This window comes from Lactuca virosa, chromosome 5, assembly GCF_052849685.1.
Source record: "Lactuca virosa cultivar CGN04683 chromosome 5, Lactuca_virosa_CGN04683_v6, whole genome shotgun sequence".
NCBI classification, from domain to species: Eukaryota; Viridiplantae; Streptophyta; class Magnoliopsida; order Asterales; family Asteraceae; genus Lactuca; species Lactuca virosa.
Window position 1 is genome coordinate 59,791,929 of NC_136430.1, and position 8,458 is coordinate 59,800,386.

Here is an 8,458-nt window from a genome sequence, read left to right on the forward strand (position 1 = left end):
TCTTCGCCCTGGTTGTTGGTGGCCCTGCATGAAGCGGGACATAGCATGATATGTGGAGCGGTGCTTGACTTGCAGGAAAGTCATGGCCAGACACCAGCGACCTCACGGCAAGATGCAACCGTTGGATATTCCTGTGTGGAAATGGGAAGACATCACCATGGATTTCATCACAGAGCTTCCCAAGACCGCACGTGGAGTGGATTTGATATGGGTCATCGTGGATCGATTTACCAAGATTGCTCATTTCATCCCGATCCATGAGAATATATCGGCTGAGAAGCTAGTCGAGATCTACGTACACGAGATAGTGGCAAGTCATGGAGTGCCGGTTTCGGTTGTGTCAGACCGAGATGTTCGTTTCACTTCTAGATTTTGGAAGCGGTTTCATGACGAGATGTGTACTCGTGTTCACTTCAGTACCGCTTTCCACCCTCAGACGGACGGGCAGAGTGATAGGATGATTCAGACTCTAGAGGACATGTTGCGTGAGTGTGTATTGGATTTCGGCGGAAGTTGGGATACGTATCTTCTGTTAGCGGAATTTTCATATAACAACAGCTACCACGCTAGAATAGATCAACCTTCCTTCGAGATGCTCTACGGGAGGAAATGTAGGACCCCAATCTGTAGGACCCCAATCAGTCGGTCAGAGAGTCATGGGGAGTACCGAGGTGGTACTCAAGACCACTGAGAAGATTCAGCAGGTCCGGACCAGGCTTCAGACTGCTCAAAGTCGGCAGAAAAGCTATGTCGACAACCGCCGTTCAGACTTAGAGTTTCAGGTGGGCGACATGGTCCTCCTGAAGGTGTCACCTTGGAAAGGTGTCATCTGGTTCAGTAAGCGGGACAAGCTGGGCCCCATGTACATCAGTCTGTTCAGGGTTTTGGCTCGGGTGGGCCGGGTTGCTTATCGTTTGGATCTTCCAGCAGAGCTCAGCCAGATCCACAACACTTTCATGTCTCCCAGCTGCAGAATTGCTTAGTGGATGACTTCGCAGTTGTGCCCTTAGAGGATATTCAGGTAGACGAATGCCTAAACTACATTGAGAGGCCAGTGGCGATTCTGGATCGGAAGACGAAAACCTTGAGGAATAAGGTTATACAGCTGGTAAAGGTGCAGTGGCTGCACCGCAACGGGTCAGAGTAGACTTCGGATCCAGAGGAGGAGATGAGGGAGCACTACCCAGAGTTATTCGAGGCCACAGACTTCAGGGACGAAGTCTGAGACAAGTGGGGGAGAATTATAACGGCGGGTTCGTAGTATGTATTTAAATTATAATTATTCATTTTTATAGAGCAACTCAACGAGTTTGAAGCCCAAACTCATCGAGTAGATACCAGATGAGACGTGGGTTTTATGTAACCTACTCGACGAGTTGAGAGCCCTCAACTCGACGAGTAGGCTGGCAGAGGTGAAACCCTAATTTCAGGGTTTTGCACCCTATTTAAGCATCTTAACACCCTCATGCTAGCCTCATTTCCAGCCTCCAAGTCCCAAATCGAATATCTCAAAACCCTAATGCATTGTGTGAGCTTGTGAGTCATTTTTGAGAGAAATCTTGTGTGTGTGAAGCTTGTGGAAGAAGGAGAAGCTGGAGGAGTCAAGAAGGAGGTTATCGATCCAACAACTTCACTTCATTCTCAGCATTTTCTGGTAAGCAAGTCTCAAACTTGCTTAATGATTACTTAGATCTCTTTCCTATCACTTTTATTGGTTTTTTGGTCCAACTAACATGATCCTTGGGAAATGGACGTCCTTAGTGAGTATACTTTCAGATCTAGAGCCTTAAAGGGCTTTTGTGGCATAAAGGTGCAAACTTTATGGCTATTGAAGCCCCATGCAAGCTTTGGGATATCATTTTGGCCTTTTAAGCCCCAAAAAGCCATGCATGGAGAGAAAGTTGGAGGCTTTACGTGTTCATGTAGCGTCTAGGGTCCAGATCTCAGTTTGTATGCCTTAGCTTGAAATATTAAGGGCTTAGGGGATCAAGATCTAGGTCTTATGGAGTTAGGGTTTGAGCTAAATCACTTAAGGAAGGGTATTAACGGGTAAAGTTGCAAACTTTACCCTTAAAAGGACATTTTCGGTATATATGTGAAGTATGGAGATTAGATCTGAAGAATAGGGGCTTAATCCATTAAGAAAGGCTTAACATACTGAAGAACTCGACGAGTTCATAGAGGAACTCGACGAGTTGGGACGATTTGTCCCGATCCTGTAAAGGGCAGAATTCGACGAGTTTGAGGGAGGACTCGACGAGTTGACTCGTTTTATCACGATTCTGAGAAGAATGGAAACTCGACGAGTTAGAAGATGACTCGACGAGTTGAGTCAACTCGTGGTTGACTTTGACTTTGACTTTGACTTTGACTGGATGTTGACTTTGACCTTGACTTTGACTTTGACCAAGGTTGACCCGTGAAGGGGTTTTAGGTATGAAATGGTATCTAAGAAGTTGTTTTGTATAGGGTGTGAGTAGAGTCGGGTGCGGAGCAGAGATGTTTTAGCTATTCACACAACATTGGGGTGAGTTTCCTCCTATAGGAACGGGTCTAAGGCACCAATGTCGGCCCGTTTATGTATGTTAGTATATTCCGAACTAAGGTTCGATGTCGGGCAATGCCCGATGTAGGTTTATATGTTCCAGACTTCGATCCGATGCCGGGGAAAGCCCGAGGAATGTTTGTATGCTTGATGTCTTTGTGATTCTTGCATGTGTTTGTTTTGTATGTTTCCGGACTTCGGTCCGATGTCGGGGAAAGCCCGAGGAATGTTTGTATGTTTCCGGATTTCGGTCCGATGTCGGGCGGGGCCCGAGGAATGTTTATATGTTTATGTTATGTGATTATTTATGTGTATTTGTTGATATGTTTATTTGTATACCGAGCTTTGCTCAATACTGGGCGGGGTCCGATGCCGGATCTCGATCCGATGCCGGGCGGGGCCCGATGTAGCGGGCAAGGCCCATGTTATGTTATTATGTGATTATGTGATTATTTGTATGGTATGTGGTAGTTTGGGGAGACTCACTAAGCTTTGTGCTTATAGTTTTCAGTTTTGGTTTCAGGTACTTCCGGTAGCAAGGGGAAGACCTCGGGATGACTGCAGTGCACACACCATGATTTTAGCCTGGGATGCTTTACTCTGATATATTGACATGTGTTTTGGATATGATACTCTGATTTGATACTACGACTTATGTTTTGTGATGGAATGATTTTGATAACTATGGTTTATTTAGTAAATAAAAATGAAATTTTTGGACCTTATTTTTGGGATGTTTCAAGACCGGGTATGATATAAGGCTACAGTTGGTCCTGTAGCATTCAGTTTAGCATCAGGTTAGTGTCGTGCTGGTTCGGGTAATTATTATCAGTCGAGGTTTTCTTTCGGAAGTCGCGTGGGGCGACTATGTGAGTGTCTTTTGGCTCAGCAACCAGGCGAGAGTCCGGTATTCCGGATAGTTGGCAGACAAGTTGGAACCAGGAAGGTCTCAGCTGCTATGGAAAGCAACTAGAAGGCGGTGTGATGTTTCGAGTAGTAGTAGTGATTTAGGATCCTTGTGTGTGTGGTAGCTTGTTGATCGGGAGATGCTAAGCCTCTTGCAGTGGGATTAAATAATCTCAGAGTAATTGATTTGACCCTGTTACGCAGCTCTCGTTTGAGTCTAATCGTTGTAGGGATGGATCTTCTACTCGAAGGATTATCTGAGCCATCCGTTAAGTATGGGCGTTCTGCATCTGGTTATGGTTAGTGAATTTATTCTGTTGGTAGCATCGAGATGATCAGGGTTGGAAGTGTTATGTTTGGTTTGTTATTCGTTGAGAGTTTGTCATGGAGTTGTTTCAGCGTGGGCGATTTGTTAGGGAATCAGACCAATGTAGATTCCAGGTTTCAGAAAAGGGTAGAAGTGGTTTCTTTCGGAGGCTCAGAGTTTGTTTTCTTCGGGATAGAAGTTTTGTTTTGGGTTCGGCTGTCTTGGGAAAGTCGTTTTATGAGCAAAATTTTCAGCTACATTCCTCAAGTTGTTCGTTTTGATACGAGTGTTGGTAAGGAGCGATTTCGAGGACGAAATCTAATTTAAGTGGAGGAGAGTTGTAACACTTGGTTTCGGATTTGCTTCTTTATTTGGGGTTGCAGCCCAATCTTTAGTGCTCATGAGGCTTAGGTGTGACATCCCCAAATTTCTCGGCCAGAAAAGACCGATTTAATTTATGCTTTTAAAATAAAATCAGAGTAATCCTTTTAAAAGATGTTGCGGAATTTGTTCCTAAAAACCAAACATGATAAAAATTTATCAAAACCTTTCTTTAAGAAATATATGTTTTCATTTTATATCAAAACCTCGGGATGTCATGTTCCGATACAGATCAAAAGCATAAACATGACATTATAAGTCTTACAACAGTTATTTACAACTACTGGCCTATAATCCATAAATCACTCATCATCATCCGATTATGCTCGGGGTCCACTACCTGTAATATAAAAAGCTGAGTGGGTCAGGCTTGGGAGCCTGGTGAGCATATAGGGTTTTCAACCCACAATAAATAAATTTATTATGCTTAAACATCAAACAATCAACCAAATTACCCCAACCCCATTATCTTATTTATTTCTTAAGGATTTACCCTAAGAATCAACTATCACTCATTCCTAACGATTCATCCTAAGGAATACGCACGAAGTCACATCGTCGTCGGGGTTTATACAACAGGCACTAAGTCCATAGCTGTCGGGGTTTATACAACATGTGCTAAGTCCATAGCTCTTATTTATCGACAGTATTATTCACGGGAATCCCCCCCCCTGCAATACATGTCAATGGGTTTTTAGACTACAGCTGATGACCATATAGTTCACACACCTACAGGTTGCGAGCCTGCTAGTGTTCCACAGATCATCTAGAATAGTCAATGGTTGTCATCCATACTCTGCTGAATGACGGGGGCCAACGTTTGGGTAAGTGATTCTCTCATATTTCACCACTTACCCTCATATCATGATCTATATCACCGATCATCTCATTTATCCAACTCAAATTTCATCTCATACCAACTATTTCATCTACCCATGTTTTACCCAACATTTTTGTAGATAAAAAAAAAATACATATACAGTTTAAATTATTTAAAAACCTGTATAAATCATTCCTTCAACATCTATCTCAAATAAACAAACAATATATATTCACATAGCACGTATTTTATATAAAATACTTCATATCTATGTGTAAGATGAAAGTGACTACACACTCACATGATTTAATGATAATCGAGCAGCACTCCGTTTCCTAAAACGATCGTTTCTAATAAAATCGGGAGTTTTATTGAGAAACTGGGCTCTACGAGGGTCGGGCTTCAAAACCGAAAAGATAAATTTCTCGGGCTTCTCGGGCACTTCGGGGCGTATTTCGGGTGTTTGGTATAATACCGGCGCTTTGGGGGAAGTTGGAATGAAAGAAATATGGGTTTAGGGGTGTAAAATGTCACTTTTCCAAAATATACTCGGGAGGTCTCGCACCCTTCTATATATAGGGGCGAGGCTTCTGATCGGACGGCTGAGAGGACTCCATGCGGCAGCAGATCCGAAGAGAAGGCACATGGATCGCACGTGCGAGGGTCCAGGTGTGGGCTTCTGATTGGACCGAGGTCTAGGGTCCGAGGGATGGGAGGTGGCGCCTGCGAAGCTCGGACAGCTAGTGCGACACGCGTCGGTGCGAGGTGAGGCGGCTTCGGATGCGAGGAGTCACCTGGGCACGCGTCGGACCGCGGTTGGACCAACACTTCGGATGCGAGGGTTGCGACACGCCTCGCCAGCTGGCCTCGATGACTCAGCAGTTCGGACACGTGGCACGCATAGAGCGAAGGTGACGTGGCCGAAGTATGACTATGCGAATTTTCTCGATTTTTGTGCAAAAACTTCTAAAATCCATAACTTTCGCATACGAGCTCCGATTTTTGACGTTCTTTATATGCACGCGTAGGTAAAATTACGCTCTACAACTTTCGTTTAGACTTCGTCGGCTAATTTTGACTTTAATTTTTATATTATTATTTTTAACAGACCGGGACAGGAAATCCGTTAAAAATTCATAACTTCTTCATCCGACGTCCGTTTTCGTCTGTCTTTTTACCGTTGTACTACTATTTACGAGACCTTCGATTCTCGTTTAGGTTGTGTCGGCTAAAAATCACTCGATCGAAAATTCGAGTTTTTAGCTGTCTACTGCTAAGCTGAAACTTAGAAAAATCATAACTTCCTCATACGAAGTCATATTTGGACGTTCTTTTTATACATACTCTCGGTTTAACGAGCACTAAGACTTTCACTAAGGATAAAAAGTAGTTTATCAAAAACTCACTTTTTACGTCATTCGGCACCGTGCCGGTTTTGTCGCGAAACTTCGACAGGTCATAACTTCTTCGTTATAACTCGGATTTCGGTATTCTTTATATATCCGTAATTCTTGTCACGACCACTACAACTTTCTTAATAGATATCGGCTTTATCTAATATTTATTTTCGACGCTCATTTTTATTCTTAATTAATTAAATCCTAATAATTAAGCATAAAACACATAATTCACATAATATTCACATAATTCCTTTTTATTTCTTCAAAATGAGTTACAAAGGTTAACCTAGACTATTATGTCAATATTAATGCCTAGCCTAGAAACACGGGCGTTACAATTCTCTCCCCCTTAGGATGATTCTGTCCCCGGAATCACACATCAGCAAACAACTGCGGGTAGCGACTCATCATGTCACTCTCTGTTTCCCAGGTGAGATTTGGCCCATTCGTATGTTTCCAACACACAGGCACTGAATCGACCATCTTGCGTCGCAACTTCTTAGTCTTACGGTGAACGATTTCCTCAGGTTCTTCAATTAACCTCTTGTTTTCATCCAACTTTAATTCAGAAATGGGAATTATGTTGGGCATCTCCCGTGAACTTTCTCAAATAACAAACATGAAAGGTGTTAGGAATTATGTTGATTCCCAATCCTCTGAAGAACTTTAAACGGTCCAATAAACCTTGGACTCAATTTTCCCCTTTTACCAAACTTATAAGTCCCTTCCACGGCGAGACTTTAAGTAAAACCGAATCTCCAACTTCGAATGATATCGGTTGTCTTTTCTTGTCAGCATAGCTCTTTTGTCGATCTTGAGCTGCTAACATCCTTTCCCTAATCACTTTCAACTTTTCAGCAGTCTGATGGACTATTTCAGGTCCCATAAACTGCTTTTCCCCAGCTTCCAGCCAACATGACGGCGTTCGACACTTTTCTCCATATAAAGCGTGATAAGGTACCATCTGGATGCTCGAGTGGAAACTATTAATATATAAAAATTCTACTAGAGGTAAGTGTTCATCCTAATTACCTTGGAATTCCAGGGTACATGCTCTCAGCATATCTTCCAATGTTTGAAATATCCGTTCCCTTTGACCATCAGTTTGCGGATGGTAAGCTGTACTCAAACACAACTTGGTACCCAATTCCTCTTGTAGACTCCTTCAAAACCTTGAGGTAAAACGGCTATCACGATCAGATACAATCGTTAACGGAACACCGTGAAGCCTTACAATTTCCTTCACGTAAGAATTCGCGAGCTTATCCATAGACCATTTCTCGTTGGCTTCTATGAAATGTGCACTCTTAGTGAAGCGATCCACGACACCCAAATCATGTAGTGACCGTTCCTTGTTCTAGGCAGTTTAGTCACAAAATCCATAGTGATGTCTTCCCATTTACCCATGGGTACAGGTAAAGGTTCTAAACTCCCATACGGTTTTTGATGTTGTGCCTTAACCCTAGCACATGTTACACACTCGGCCACATACTTAGCAACATCGAGCTTCATCGTCGGCCACCAGTAATAGGGTTTTAGATCCCTATACATTTTTTGTACTGCCGGGATGAATCGAGTACATGGTCTTGTGAGCTTCTTCCATCAGAAAATCTCTTACTCCTCCCGTCTTAGGTACCCAAATCCTATCTTTGAATACCTTCAGTCCTTGACCGTTTGTATCAAACACCAACATTTTACCCAAACGTTCTTCCTTTCGGTCATTTTTCTCTAAAACTTCCTCCTGAGCTTTCTTTATACTTTCCACAATTGTCGAGACAACTTCAATTCTCAACGCTCTTGGCCTTTTCTTTTCAAGATTTACTTTCCGACTGAGAGCATCAGCAACAACATTTGCTTTACCAGGGTGGTAAAGTATCTCACAGTCGTAGTCCTTGAGTAATTCTAGCCAGCGCCGTTGCCTCATGTTCAATTCCTTCTGATTAAAGAGATATTGAAGACTCTTATGATTAGTGAAAAGTTTACATTTAGTGCCTCCATATCTTTAAGGCGAATACTACCGCTGCCAACTCCAGATCATCAGTGGGGTAGTTCTTTTCATGCTCTTTCAATTGCCTCGATGCATATGCTATCACTTTATC